This window comes from Microtus ochrogaster, linkage group LG2 (assembly GCF_000317375.1).
Source record: "Microtus ochrogaster isolate Prairie Vole_2 linkage group LG2, MicOch1.0, whole genome shotgun sequence".
NCBI classification, from domain to species: domain Eukaryota; kingdom Metazoa; phylum Chordata; class Mammalia; order Rodentia; family Cricetidae; genus Microtus; species Microtus ochrogaster.
In genome coordinates, this window is record NC_022028.1 from 8,331,524 (window position 1) to 8,347,621 (window position 16,098).

A 16,098-nucleotide genomic window follows, 5' to 3' on the forward strand; every position below is an offset into this window, starting at 1 on the left:
GGGAGGGAGGGAGGGAAAAAGACAAGAGAGAGAACCTCCAGAAGTCTATGAACTGTGTGGCACAAAGTGATTGTCAGTTTTAGATATGTGTCTAATAAAGTGGTTATGAAAATGAATGAGACCCATAGGCCTTTGGGAATAATACAAGCCTTTGACCTTGGCAAATCAGAACCGGAGGAGGAAATAGAGCAGGCATTTCAAACATTCCATTATTACAACATTTCTATTTAGAAACTGAGCTCAGCTACTGTGATAGCCGTAGAGTGGGTTGAGTGGCATCAGACATTTGTAAACCAGAAATGCGAGTGTCATTTTCTCCACTCTTGTTCTCTGGATATTCCTGTAATGCTAATCCAGGTTGTTGTAACCAGTCAGCTCAGTGCCTTCCATGTACAGATGGTGACTGGGTTTGTAGTCTCAGGTCATTTCCAAAAGTTCCCAGAGAGGGGTAAAACAAAGCCTTCAGCAAGGAAGACAGTGACATTTTAAACCTGGCAAAATGACTGTCATCTCCTCAGAGAGTTTGCAGCCATTAACACACACCCCAAAATAGAGAGGAAGAAATGGTGCGCGGCCTGCCATTGTGCTGGGGTCCAGTAGCATTGTATCCATTGACACCCAGGGTTTAATCCGTTTTGTTTCGTTTCATTTGCGGGTTTTTTTTTTATTTGTTTGGGTTTTGTTTTGTTTAGAAAGCATTTTTCTGTATAGCCCTGGCTGTCTTGCAACTTGCTGTAGACCAGGCTGGCCTTTGCTCCGAGCAGTCAGGGGGTCCCTTTTCACTGATGGTGAACTTGGAGCAGTCAGAGTGGTATTCTTGCTCTGTCCCAGTCCTTTGGAGAAATGCTCAGGCTGTCGCCGTCCAGATGGATGTTAGTATGGGCTTTTCACAGTTGTCTTCCTTTCGTCAGAAGGAAGAACACCATTGTTTTTGTCTGTCTGGTGGGTGTATGTGTCAATTTGGGATTCTAAGGCTTCTCCAAGTATATCATTTGGAGCCCTAATCTAAAATAAATTATAGTTTACTGCTAGTAAGAATGTCTTTTTAAGATTTATTGTTTTGTTTATGTGTGTGGCTACATGAGTTTGTGTGTACAAGTACTAATAGAGGCCAGAGGACATGGGATCCCGTGGAAATAGAAGCTGTTGTGAGTCACTGGTGTGAGTGCTCCCAGCCACACTCAGGGCCTCTTGTAACCACTGAGCTATCTCTGCTGCCCCAAGAACATCTTTTTAAAAACTCACCAAACTGTCGGTCACAAGACTGAGCTTTTATTTCTTAATATTTCTAAAACTTTCTAGCACTATGAATACTTTTTATCTTACCTAGCCACCTGTCTTCTGGATGTATACCTAGGTAATATTTTTCCTTCTATATAACAATGTGTTTTGCTGGATGATGGTGGCACATACTTTAATCCCAGCACTCGGGAGGCAGAGGCAGATGGATCTCTGTGAGTTCGAGGCCAACCTAGTCTGCAAGAGCTAGTTCAAGAACACACCCAAGAGCTACAGAGAAACCCTGTCTCAGGGTTGGGGGGTGGGGTTTCTTTTCTAAAGTCGGTAGGCATGTGTTAATTTATTTATTTGATATTTGATAGTTCCATATATATATATATATATATTGATTGATTGATTGATTGGGATTTTAGCGATTTTCACCCCACTCACACTCTTTCATCCTCTCCCTCTGCCACTGAAAATCTTCTTACCAATAGCTCACATTGGTAGCTCATAGGTCTGTGTAAGAGAGAAGCACTCTCTGCTGTTAACTGCAGTTGCTTGCAGGAACATGGGTGGAAGGTTATTTACTGACTCATAGCCTGCTTTTCAATGGCTCCCATCTCTCTTCTCCTGCCATTCCTCCCCTTCTGTTAAAATGGTCCAAGGCCAATTACATGGCCTCATGGCATGACAAGTTTCTCATTAAACAACGCCAGGTACTTATCTTAGTAGGATAACTACTATTACATTTGTATCTAAACCCAAGTTATTTTCATAAGACTTTACTCAACCTCAGTGTCTGCTGTTCTCCAGTGTTCCTGAAGCCCTTGGTGTTTCTTACTGGAAGAGTTCATCATTTAATTCCCTTTGCTAAAACAGCTCCACATAGGGTCTCAGAACTAGAGAAGTGCCAAATGGCCTCTTTGGTAAGGCACATAAACTTGAGGACCTGAGTTTGGATCCCTAACACCCACATAAAAGCTAGGCACATTGGCCTAAACCTGTAATCTCAATGCGGGGAGACAGAGACAAAAGGATCCCAAGGACTTGCTGGCCAACCAGTCAAAGCAAAACTCCAGGTTTAGTGAGCAAACTTGTCTCAAAATATAAGATGGGAAGTAATTGAGAAAGATACTCAATATTGATCTCTAACCTCCATACGCACATATACACACACAAACCTATACACATGTACACTATACATGCGTATACACACAAAGAAGTTTCAAGTAACACATAATATCTAAATGACATAGAGACACCCTTAAAAATACTATTTGTATGCTCCTGCATCAAGGCCAACAGTGAGAATCAGTGCCCCAGATATACAGAGCACATCTTGATCTCCCAGGTGACTCAGAGATGGTGGCATTTGTATACCTCTTCCCCCGTTGACTTAGGGTTAGCGAGATTCTAGGCAAAGCATTGTGGGTTTAAAGGACTTTTTAAAGGAAATACATCAAGCCCAAGGAAAGAAAATTTAACCACTTTGACTCTATCCAGAAGTTAAAAAGAGAAGATGGAAGACTTGTTATGAAATGGTTCATTTCTACTGTAAAATAGAAATGAGTTAGGCTCACACTCAGCCCTTGCCAATGAGAACATTAGCACAGACCTCTAGACTATTAGATAATCCCTGTTTTTGGCTTGAAGAAGGCATGCCTGCTACTTATTTGGAGTGGAGCTGTAACATCATTCTGGAAACGGTTTCCTTTGTGTGTACAGAATCACACATGTGCTCTTGTGTGTGCACCTGTCCACATAGACTTAGCATGCATATATCTATCCAGTATGTCTTTCTCCATTTCCCTATTACATTGGCCCAGAAAGGCTTCTGTGTAGTAAGAACCGTGACTGTTGCTGATTCTCCCGAGCCTACTGTGTTCCGTGCATAGACAGGATGCACAGGAGAGTGAAAGTTCTAGGGAACAGCTCCTTGACATTCTATCATCTTTACAAAGACTTTTCCTTTGAGATATGATTTCAGCTTGCACCCACATTCTGTTATTGAGTTTGTATGCCATAACCACTTCTTTCACTTTTGGGTTTTTTTTTCTTGTTTGTTTGTCTGTTTGAGATAGGATCTCTCTATGTAGCCCTGGCTGTCCTGGAACTCACTATGTAGACCATCCTGACCTATAACTCACAGAGATCTGTCTGCCGCTGACTCCTGAATACTGGGACTAAAGGGGTGCATTACTTTGAGTATCACCTTGTCAGAGAGGCAACAATGTCCACCTATCTCTGTCCCTTTCCTCAGCAGTATTTTTCTTCATAGCACTTATTATATCTGCCCTACATTTATACCTGTGTGTGTTTATCAGCCCACTAGAAATAAGAGCATAGCATAATATATCCCCACTCTTTTTATGGCTGCCAAAGGCACTTCATCAGTAATTCTGAATTAATGAACAAGTTTATAATCAGCTATCAATGAGGAACACATTTGAACATGAATGTTCCTGGAGCTAGAAGCCTTGTAGAGTGGGGCATTGCCAGACTCAAACACCTCCCGAGTCCTGTTTGCAGAGGGAATACATATCTTGAATGTTTTTCAATGATATAGAGAAACTAGTGTGATTAATAAAATTCAATTAATCATGTTACTGAAGACTTTCCTTACATACTTTCTGTTTGTAGCTACCAGAGGTACAACTGGAATAGTTGTACTGGAATAGTGAGGGTGTTCACACATTTTTCCTCAGATATCATTTTTCACTATAATGTAGTTTTGTAACATCCCATTATACCTTACAAAGATGGAGTTACTGATTCTAGGGATAATAAGAAAAAAAGAAATGGACTTGATCTTACTTACTGGTGTAAGTCCATTATCAAGAACTTTTTACTTCAAGGCTCAGAATGTAGCCTAATTTGTAGAGTGCTTGCCTAGCATGCATGAATCCTTGGGTATGATCCCCAGCATGGCATAATACCAAATGTGTAATATGCACATGTAGTCCCAGCACGTGGGCAGTGGAGGCGGGACCAGATAGTTCAAGACTGTACCTACATGAGACCTGACTCAAAAAGAAATCGCTTTTAAAACTACAGGCCTTTTTCCCTTGGAGGCCAGGAATTGATACTGGCTTTATCTTGAAGATAGTGCTGTAGGGTCTTCCTTCCAGACTTACTCAGTAAAGTATTTTTGTTAATGCACTTTGGAAAAACAGTCTTTGTTTCAAGTGACAGTGACACCCTCACCCTACTGTAAAGCTAGACAAGAAATGTTTCTGGCAGGTAGAAGTAGAGCTGATCTCATGTTGATCCTCTCAACCCAGAGCACATATGCCGACATTGGCAAGACATTCGTTTCTGATTCGGGATCTGGGGGCTTCAGCAATGGCCTCCACTTCCAGGCTGGCTGGATTGAAGCTGGATGCCTTCTTGCACATCACACAAATCTGTACGAGGAAATGGTCCGAGGAAGTAGATGCCACTGGAATTAGTTTTCTAGGACTACTGTGACACAGTAGGACCCACTGAGTGGCTTAAGCCAAAGAAACCATTGTCACACTGCTCTGGAGGCCAGAGGTCTGAACCTAGGCTGGCTCTTGCTGTGAGCTGAAGACAAATCAGTCCATGGCTTTTCTAGCCTTCGGTGGTGACCTGTGCTTCTTGGTATTCTCTGGCTTGTGAATGAAATCACTCCAGTCTCTGCCTCTGCCCTTCCATGGTGACTTCCTAAATCTGCCTGCCTCTTCCTAAAAGGACACCAATGGTGTTAGGACTACCCTAATGACCTCAGATTAATCAAATTACATCTGAAAAGAGCCTATTTTCAAATAAAGGCACATTCACTAGTGCTAGGGACTGGTATCTTTTTGAAGAACCTGTTGAAATTATACAATTACCATTCTATCAAGCCACAAGTAAGATAAGCTGCACAACCTGCCACAGTACTGAGAATAAATGCCCTGGGAATGGGATATCCGAATCATCCCCTCCAAGGCTTGGGGAGCACTGCCAATGAAGGGTCAGAAGGAACATGAGGACCCCGAGCAGGGTGGAGTGGTGTGAAACCCTGACTTCAGACATGGCGTGACTGTTACAACTCTTCAACACACAGCACCTGGGATTGGCTGCACACAGTCTGTGCAAGACTGAACCAAATTGTGGAGAAGGTGGGGCTTATGTGACTCTTCCCCTCCCTGAGGATTTAGAGACAATTAATGGTTGGTGGGGAGGGAACCACTATTTGTTCCATGATGTAGTCCCAGGGAAGGTATGCATCATCCTGTAAACAAACCCTCACCCTTGACTCTGTAAACAATCCTATTGAAACTCATTGGATCACATACACACTCAAAAACATGAAAGTAGAAGAGTAGCCTCAGTAGGAAGGGGATAGGGATCAGTGAGGGGACAGGGGGGACAAAAGAGGGTAACAGGAGGGGCTGGAGAGATGGCTCAGTGGTTAAGAGCATTGCCTGCTCTTCCAAAGGTCCTGAGTTCAATTCCCGGCAACCACTTGGTGGCTTACAACCATCTGTAATGAGGTCTGGTGGCCTCTTCTGGCCTGCAGGCATACACACAGACAGAATATTGTATACATAATAAATAAATAATATTTTTTTAAAAAGAGGGTAACAGGAATGATACGATCAAAATACATTATTGAGTTATGAAAATATAATGAAACCCATATTATATATAATTAGTGTATGCTAATAAAAGCATTGGAAGATTAGTAGCAGTATATGAACCATACAAATGGCCTCGTTGAGTTTATCATGATGAAACAAACTGAAAAAGGAACAGTTCAACATGACACTTGTCAAGTGATGGGTCCACAAATTTGCCATCGTTGCCTCTTTGTTATCAGCAGAACAGAAATTTTTGACATTTTTTAAAAACATTAACTGCAGAATAACTGTAGAACAATGGCACAATAGGACCTCTCCCATCTGTGCTCATTCTCAGTAGAGGCTGGCTTGTCTCTATAGGTGGAGCTGACTGGATAAAATGAAGTGGGGATCAGGAAGCTGATCTTTGGTATCATTTCACCTCTCTACACTCAGCACAGACAACTCTCAAGACACCTGTGATGAGACTTCATGCTGGATACTTTATTTTTTTTTACTTTTTTTATTTTATTTTTTGTTGTTTTTTATTGATTTTATTGAGCTATACATTTTTCTCTGCTCCCCTCCCTTCTTCCCTCCTCTTCAGCCCTCTCCCATGGTCCCCATGCTCCCAATTTACTCAGGAGATCTTGTCTTTTTCTACTTCCCATGTAGATTAGATCCATGTTTGTCTCTCTTAGGGTCCTTGTTGTTGTCTAGTTTCACTGACATTGTGAATTGTAGACTGGTTTTCTTTCCTTTATGTCTAAAAGCCACTTATAAATGAGTACATATGATATTTGTCTGCCTGGGTCTGGATTACCTCACTCAATATAATGTTTTTTAGATCCATCTATTTGCCTGAAAATTTCAAGATGTCATTTTTTTTTCCTACTGTGTAGTACTCCGTTGTGTAAGTGCACCACATTTCCCTTATCCATTTTTCAGTTGAGGAGCATTTAGGTTGTCTTCAGGTTCTGGCTATGACAAACAATGCTGCTATGAACATGGTTGAGCACATGTCCTTGTTGGCACGATTAAGCATCCTTTGGGTATATACCCGAAAGAGGTATTGCTGAACCTTAAGGAAGGTTGTTGCCTCATTTTCTGAGAAATCACCATACTGAAAGCCAAAGAGGGCTGTACCAGTTTGTACTCCCCCCAGCAATGCAGGAGTGTGTTCCCTTTACCCCACAACCTCTCCCATGCTGGAGACTTTAGAAGCTCAACACTAGCCCACTGAGTCCTCTGCCTTTGAACAGCAGGATCTTGTCATACTCTACTAGGATGGCCCACCCATGCTCTGGGGCATGGCCAGTGTGATTCATAACTATTTTAGATTTTATTATATCTTATTATAGTTATAATCAAAATAAATGTGTAATGCAAATACACGTGCTTGATGCTTACTCAGAGCTTGCATTTTTGCCAGATACTTCCATATTCCAAACCTAAATTTCTCCAGAGTTAAGTCATAGCATCGTATTTTAAGATATTACAACCTTCATTGATTTTCCACTAAAGCCTAACTTTCTAATGTCTGCATATAGTTATGCTTATCTGAATTGGAAAGAGGGCAGAGTCTCCATATGTTCATTTCAGCATGGGTTGCTAAAGATAGAACAGTCAGTGAATCACAAAGGGAAACCACGATAGGAAATAGTTTTACACACGTAATTGCTGAGATCCTCTAGTGAATGTGTCGGTCTCTACTAACTAAATAAATTTGTTTATAGACATGCTCTGTATTAGCTTCTACTATTTTACAGCCCTTTGCCAAACAAAATTCCACTAGAAGTAGGATGTTCACACCCGACTAGGAGTTTCTTGGATAAATATTTTTACTATATGGAGACCAAAACCACTTTTACAAATTTCAAACTTTGATTGAAATACTATATTTCTTTACGTTTTGGTATTTTTCTCTCTCTGCCATCTTTTCTCCTGGCAGTTCTGTGTATGAGCTTCCCTCCTCTCACTTCCCACAGCTCTGGTGCACAAGATGCTGGCTGCAGTTGCAGGAGGACAGCGGGTTGTGAATGGGGGACTAGTCTGCCCATCACTGCCATCAGCAAATGATCTGGAGAGGCACAGACAGGTCCATTCACAACCTGGTTGAAGTGGTTCTGAGTCCTTCCTGGGTGGGGCCTGTCCATCCTGAGGCTGTGCTTTGTGGAATACTGTTTCTGTTTCACTTGAGGGCTGCACGAGCAGAATACAGCAAGGGAGATTCTTCCCAGCTTCCAAATCTAGTAAAAGTTCATGAATAGTCAGACACGGTCTTTTGTAAGAATGACTCTGATTCCGCCTTGGCCAACTCGCTCTAGAATTGGTGCTGAATTTTGCATAGGCCTTCTAAATACCTGTTGTTAACTAATGAATTACATATTTTGAGATTATTCTTAATTAGAATTATCTCTATTAAAATTGCAACTAGGCCACTTGTTCTCTATAAATAAAAATCCCCTTGTTATCTTTAAAATAATATGATCAGTAAACAATTGATTTAGACAATGGCATGACAAAGGGGATCTAAGCCTATGCAAGAACTTAATTACTGTGGACTCTGAAAGCTCACCTATAGAATTAACCAGTACCCAATAACATGAGCACTGTCCTACTGTACTGCATTGGAAACTCCCATAGATACTATTTCTCTCTTGAGATGTTCCATGGACCAGATCATTTGGTCATTTAACCTGAGATAGCTCGGTTCAGAGTAAGCTTTCACATATAAGAAACTCTTTGTTTATAATATTTTGGATGTAAAACTTCAAAATGACTAAAGCAAACTGTGACTGTTCATGCTAAGTTCCATTGGTTTCAATGTGTTAGAGAAATAAAAGGGAATAATATTCGCAAGTTAAAAGAATATGTTCTAATACTTTCAGAACACCTCAATCTGGGCAAAGATGTGAGGGCTTGGGAGAAGTGTGCCCTCCATTGTCAGTCCACAGCTGTTTTGTTCAGTTTTCAAATAAATGCCGAGGAAGTAGTTTAAATTAACATAAAGGATCTATGCTATGCCCTAAAGCAGTGTTTCCAAACAGTAGAATGCTGATATATCAAGGATATTTCTTAGATGACTTTGTTAACCTTCCCGTGCAGACATTCTGAGTTGGTGTCTTCGATTTAATGTGTGTTCACCATAGGTGACTAATTTATTATTTTTATTTTACATGCATCAATGTTCTGTCATGGCTGTCAGGTCCCCTGGAACTGCAATGTGGGTGCTAGGAGTTGAACCTGGGTCCTCTGGAAGATCAATCAGTGCTCTTAACCACTGAGTCATCTCTCTAGCCCCATAGATGACTAAGAACAAAACAGTCAAGCTATTCCTTAGAATGTAACTTAGAGCATTTTTCCCCATTTGTCACCTTTCTTTTTATTTCTTTTTTATTTATTTATTAAAGATTTCTGTCCCTTCCCCGCCACCGCCTCCCATTTTCCTCCCCTCCCCCAATCAAGTCCCCTCCCTCGTCAGCTCAAAGATCAGTCAGGGTTCCCTGCCCTGTGGGAAGTCCAAGGACCACCCACCTCCATCCAGGTCTAGTAAGGTGAGCATCCAAGCTGCCTAGGCTCCCACAAAGCCATTATGTGCAGTAGGATCAAAAACCCATTGCCATTGTTCTTGAGTTCTCAGTAGTCCTCATTGCCCGCTATGTCCAGCAAGTCCGGTTTTATCCCAGGCTTTTTCAGACACAGGCCAGCTGGCCTTGGTGAGTTCCCGATAGAACATCCCCATTGTCTCAGTGTGTGGGTGCACCCCTCGTGGTCCTGAGTTCCTTGCTCATGCTCTCTCTCCTTCTGCTCCTGATTTGGACCTTGAGATTTCTGTCTGGTGCTCCAATGTGGGTCTCTGTCTCTGTCTCTTTTCATCGCCTGATGAAGGTTAATATCCAGGAGGATGACTATATGTTTTTCTTTGGGTTCTCCTTCTTATTTAGCTTCTCTAGGATCACTAATTATTGGCTCAATATCCTTTACTTATGGCTAGAAACCAAATATGAGTGAGTACATCCCATGTTCCTCTTTTTGGGTCTGGCTTACCTCACTCAGGATAGTGTTTTCTATTTCCATCCATTTGCACGCATAGCTCAGCTCTTAGCTGTGTCACGTCCTTCCAGAAGCCTCCTTAGCCAACACCATCCTCTGCTGCTCTCTAGTCTGATGGCTGTTGTACTCTAGTATGACCTTCATCATGTTTGCCAACTCTTGTTCAGTATCTGTCTCCTGCATCAGACTGATCCCCACAGGAGACAGAGCCACCCCTGTGACCTTGCTCTATTTGCCATATGGTGCAGGGTTCATTGGATGGATGGATGGATGGATGGATGAATGGATGGATGGATGGATGGATGATAGGTTTATATATAAGCATGCTTTTTCATATGGCTACCAAATATGATCATAACTACTGTATTTTAATATCTCTTAATCTTTAGTGTTCATTATCTTCAAAAACTTATGGTCCACAATTGAATGTCTGCCTTGCATTTCATGATCCATTTTGAATAGTGTTGAAGTTATTAAGACTCTGAGGACCCTTGGAGAAGGACTGAGGTACTTTGGGCCAACAAGGATGGAATGTGGGGGTTTAAGGCGATGTATGTGGATGTCAAACTGACAAGAATGGACACGTGATGATCAATCTTGTCGACTTGATTGGGCTAAGAACTGCCTAAGAGATCAGTAGAACATACCTTAGGTTGTGTCTGGGATTAACTATATGAAGGGACTCTCTGAATGGAGGCAGCACCATCCCACTAGGCTGGGATTGTGCAGATCGAATAAAAGAAGGAAGTGGGAAAGGCCAGCTACAGCAGGCATTTTCCATCTGCTTCCTGGCTAAGATAAGGAGCATGGTCTTTGATGGCCCTCTGCCATGATGAACTGAATCCTCCAAAAGCATGAGACAAAATAAACTGCCACCTTTTAACTTGTCTTTCTCAGATGTCACAGCAAGAGGAAGTCGACTCTCATGCCAGGCCTACCTTATCTTGCTTACCATGACATCCTCACATTCTATACGTTTTGCTGGAAATAGCTAGATTTTATTTTGAATTAATTACCATATGAGGTGAAAGATAAGAATCTTGTTCGATTCTTCTGCATATGGCTAGCCAGTTTTTCCAGGGCCGCCTTTCCAAGAGGCTGCCTTTTCTCCAGTATATGTTTTGGACAACTTTGTTGAGAATGCATTGGCATACATATGTGTTTTCGTTTCTACATTTTCCGTTAATGTCTGTATGTAGGTTGTACCATGCTGTTTTGTTTACCATGGCTCTGCAGTATTTCTTGAAATCAAATATTATGGTGCCTCTAGCTTTGTTCTTTTGCACAGCTCTTTAGTGTCTTTAGTGTTTGCCTGTGAATTTCAGAGTTGTTTCTCCAACTCTGTGAAGAGAGGAGTGACACTGAGTCTGCAAACTACTGTGGTCAGTGCACATTTTAACAGTCAACTCTCCCAGGCATGAACATGGGATCTCATTCTGTCTTTGAGTATCTTCTTTGACTTTTATCATTCTTTTGTTACTTACATTATAGAGGTCTTTGTTAAGTTTCTTCCTGTATAGTCTAATTTTTTATTCTATCATGAATGGAATTTCTTTTCATTTCTAAACCAACAAATCATTAGTGAAACTATTTTATATGTTTATTTTGCATCTGCCGCCTTAATGAATTTATCAATTTAAAGGATTTTATGGCATATTTAGGTTTAGATGCATATAGGATTGTGTAATCTGCAAACAGATCATTCAACATCCTCCTTTCCTATTTTTATGTCTTTTTCTTGCCTAATTGCTAAACTCTTAGTGCTGTACCAAATAAAAGTGAAACTGCCCAACCTTGTTTGCTGTTGATATTATGGTATTGGCTATGGATCTTTCCTATCCTCCCCTTATTTGATGAATTCTGATACTGTGTATGGAATTTTCTGTCTCTCCCAGTCTCACAACCATTCAGCCCCAAATAAACCACAGAGGCTTATTTGGTCTATTGCTTAGGCTTATTACTAACTAACTCTTTACAACTTAAATTAATCCATAATTCTTGTCTGTGTTTAGGCATGTGGCTTGGTCCTTTTCTCACTAAGGCTTTCTCATCTTGCTTCCTCTGCATCTGACTGATGATTGCGTCTCTGCCTTTCCTCTTCCCAGAATTCTTCTAGTCTGGTCGCCTTGCCTATACATCCTGCCTGGTTACTGGCCAATCAGTGTTTTATAAACCAGTATGAGTGACAAATCTTTACAGTGTGCAAGAACATTATTCCACAGCATGATATGCCTGTGCCTACTTTCTTTTTTATCATGAAGGAATGTCGAATTTTATCAAATCTCTTTTCTATTTAACAAGATGATTATTTTTTCCTTCATTCTTTTAATGTGATGTGTTATGTTTGTTGATTGCATGTGTTGAATAGCCATCATATCCCTGGATTGAAACTATTTCCATTGTAGTGTATGATCTTTTTTATGTGCTGCTAAATTTGATTAATTCCTAAGCATTGGTTATTCCCTGAACACAGAAAGATAAATCAAATAGCAAATCCATGCCTTCAGGGGACAATTGGTCAATTAAGAGAAATGAGAATTAATGGATGATAGAACTGAGCCCCCTCCCATTGATTTTTCTGGTAAGAGCTCCTGCCAGTTTGGCACTTTTTACATGTATTATATATGTGTTTGCTGCTTGGGATAATGGTAAACCTCTGTATTTTGATTATGCATAAAGCAGCTAAATAAAAGCTTCCTATTAGTGGCATTAATTATTAACTTTTAATGTGTTTAAGTACATACTGTATTATGGAAAGACTGGTGTTTACATGGGAATTATATACTTTTTCATCCCATCAAATTTCTAAGGTTGATATTTATAAAAACCTTTTCTGTTCTAATATACAATATGGCTTATATCAGCCACTTAATTAATTTGCTTAATAAGAACAATAACAGAAGAACTAACACATTTCTCATGAATTTTAAGTGACTTGGGTAATTAGAAATGATAACATCTATTAATTGCATTTGGAAAGTTTTGTATTCAGAAGGCCAAACCAAATTGACAATATCCCAAGCATTAGAACACAGCCCTCACAAAATGACAAAAATGTATGGTAACACAGACTTGTTAGCCCAGTGCTTGGGAGGCTGACCCAGAAGGAAAGAGTCCGAGGCCAGCCTGAGTTAATAAAGTAAGACTCATCCCCAGAGGCAGGCCAGCAAGCCCTTCTAGGTTTATAAGGCCCAGAGTACTTGCAATAGAAAAGGTTTTAATGCTATATCTTTTTTTTCTCATTTTGCCAGTCAAAATGAGAAAGACCTCTTATTTAAAGGGCATGCTCCCCTGCTGCTCTCAAATCAAGACTGTGCTATCTGACTGGGTCCTACCATGACTTTCACAGGGTATCTGTAACAGGAGGGAAAAATAAAAAAGGAAAACATCTAATGAAGAGTTTGCACATTTACAAAATTATCCATCATATGGTTCAGTTTAGATTCTCTGAAATATCAGAGTTGGAATGAAATTATCAAAAGGAGAAGTCACATGGCAGTGTTGCAAATACTGATTTATTCATTATAATTAAATCTCTTGGCCATAGGCAGACATAGAGCAGCAAAGAAAGGAGGCATATTTTATCTTTTAAGAAGCTAGTGCTTAGCTTTGATATGAAGTCCCAGAGCTTCAAAGATTGTTGTATTAAAGCAAAGCAATATGCTCTCGGGACAGTCATTTCCTTAGGCAAATGTAGGGACCAGGAAGGGACTCAGATTTTGAATCTAGCAATGCCACAGGGGCATGGCTGAGTTTGAGCATATTGGGTGTGTAGATCTGAGGCAATCTTTCTCAAATTTGAAACAACTTGATATGATCTCCAGTATTGCTTCCAAAGGAGAGATAGAGAAAAGGCTAGTTCACACCAGTGTATAAATGCACAATGGAGTTTTATTCAGTCATCTGGCAATTGCAGGAAACTGGAAGGAACTGAAGATCAGGCTAAGCAAAGCAAGCTGACAGATGCTGAATGTTTTCTCTCATAGAGAGTCTGATAATATATAAATGTGAGTGGCTGTGAGAGGACCAGCGAAAGGGGGCGGTGATGGGGCAAGTATTAGCATACACATGGATCTGTATGAAAACACAAATCTGATCCTTTCTAGGCTTGCTAAGCCATTAATGAAAATATTAAAAACTGAATGAAAAAAGTGTTTTAAAGGAAAAGACTGGTGGTAGACAAGCAGCCTGCTTACTGAAAGGTGGAGGAAAGGTGGGACATAAAGGAAGCCAATTTTGTTGACACCATTACATGTAAAGCTCAGAAATTACCTACCTTCATAGCCTCAGCTCAACTGAACATTTCAGTGAGCCAAACATTTGGTAAGGTCTGATGTAAACCCTTGTTCCCAGTCCAATCCACTGCCACCCTGACATTCCCAGCAGAGCAATGCAGAGCTATAGCAGCCAGTCTCACCCCTGTGGAACAAAGCACTCTGGAGACCATCCATGGCGTAAAGTCTGCCCTACATTTAGTAAATGTATATTCAAACCTTTTTATTGTCGCCAGCTTTCAGACCAATCAGCCAACTGCAGCCGACCCAAGCAGGCTGTGGCATGTGTCTACCCTTGAGTCAGACACCAGACACAGCCTTGGTAAGATTTCATCAGAAGCACATGAGTGTCTCAAAGGTCCCAAAGATACACGCATTCACTGTGCAGAAGCCCCGTCCAATGATAGCTTAACTGCTTGGATATTTCATCCATTTATCAAAATTATGACTTGCAGCACTCAGGGGTGGAATGGCCCTCTCAGCATTGTGAATCCTGTAGAAGAATCAGAAACGGGCAGAAGCTTCCAGCTTCCCTCCTGTACTGCCTGACTCCCTCTGCTTTTGTTCCACTCCCAGGGGCTCTTAACTAGAAAAAACATCTGTTTTCCCTGTTGAAGATAAACACATAGCTGGACAGAGTCAGGAGTATATGCAAAGAGCCAGACTGGATGGGGTCCCCAGGCTCTCCCTACCATGCCATGGATAGGTCATTCCCTTTGGGCATTACTGGATGGGGTCCCCAGGCTCTCCCTACCATGCCATGGATAGGTCATTCCCTTTGGGCATTACTGTTTTCATCTGTTAAAAATTGAACTGTAGAAATTCACACAGATACAACCTAATTCCAGTACTATTGTTCCTTGATTCTAAATGTTAGCAAAGGGTTTATTCAACTTAGTTTCACAGGCTTATTTTCTAAATCCCTTTGTATATGGTATTAACATGTTGTGGCTGGCAACCTAGCTGTATCCCTTAAGGGTGGCATTTCAGTATCTGGGAAGGAAAACACAATGAGTAGCCTGTAGACAACTTCAAGTAAGACACATTACACAGAAGTAAAGTAACACAGTACCCAGTGGTCTGGGGAGCAGCCGTACTGTGAGCACTAAGTTCATCAGATGTTCACGTTGGTTATCACTGAGAACTACTGCTTATTGCCCGATCACAACAGATTCTGGAAGTGGCCATTTGTGGACAAACCGTCTTGGGTCCTGTTAATGATATAGTCAAACTACGACCTTAGCAGCCCTCACTTTGTCTACTTTTTTTTTTTTTTCAAGACAAGTTTCTCGATAGCCTGGGACTCACTTAGCAGCCAAGGGTCTAGGGATCTGCCTGTCTCTGATTCCCCAGCACCACGGTTACAAGAACCTACCAACACGTCCTGCTTTTCTACTGATGGAGCCCTCCCTCCAGACAATATATTGTCCAACTTTGAAGACTTAGTTTGTTTTGGTTTTTCTTTAAGCTCTCCAAGTGATTTGGATGTAGTTTTCTACATAGTATTCTTCATTGTAGCCTGGAAAATAAGTTCTGGTTGGGCATGCCTCCAAGCTAAAGGTGGTTGACCTCCAAGAACTGTCCTTGCTCTCTGAAATATTTTTTCAGCTTGATAAACTTTAAATCTTAATTTAATCATAGGTCATGTTTAGCAAGAATTTTGTTGTGTCAATAGTAATCCAGATAGAATAAATTATGCTAGATTTGGGGATTGTCTAACTGTAAGACTATGGAGTATGGAAAGAATGTGGCCTCATGTCTAAAATCCTGAAATGACCACTCAGTAGTCGTACAGTTGTAGAATATGTGACCCTTTGAACTGTCTGTGGCAAGGCTCACATTAGATGTCGGACATGGAAGCACTTCATAAACCATAAAACCATGGATCCACACATTTTTTAATTTCTTCCCCTACATACTTTGAGAAATATAAAAATGAAGGCGAATTTAATTAATCCAGGCCAGTGGGTACAAGAAGA

The 16,098-nt window shown here is 40.9% G+C and overlaps 1 protein-coding gene across 4 annotated transcripts in view; it reads left to right on the forward strand.

Moving 5' to 3' along the window:
• Supt3h (SPT3 homolog, SAGA and STAGA complex component) overlaps nucleotides 1-16,098 on the forward strand; it is a 363,212-nt gene that overhangs the window by 335,377 nt on the left and 11,737 nt on the right. The gene's annotated exons all lie outside the window — the stretch shown is intronic.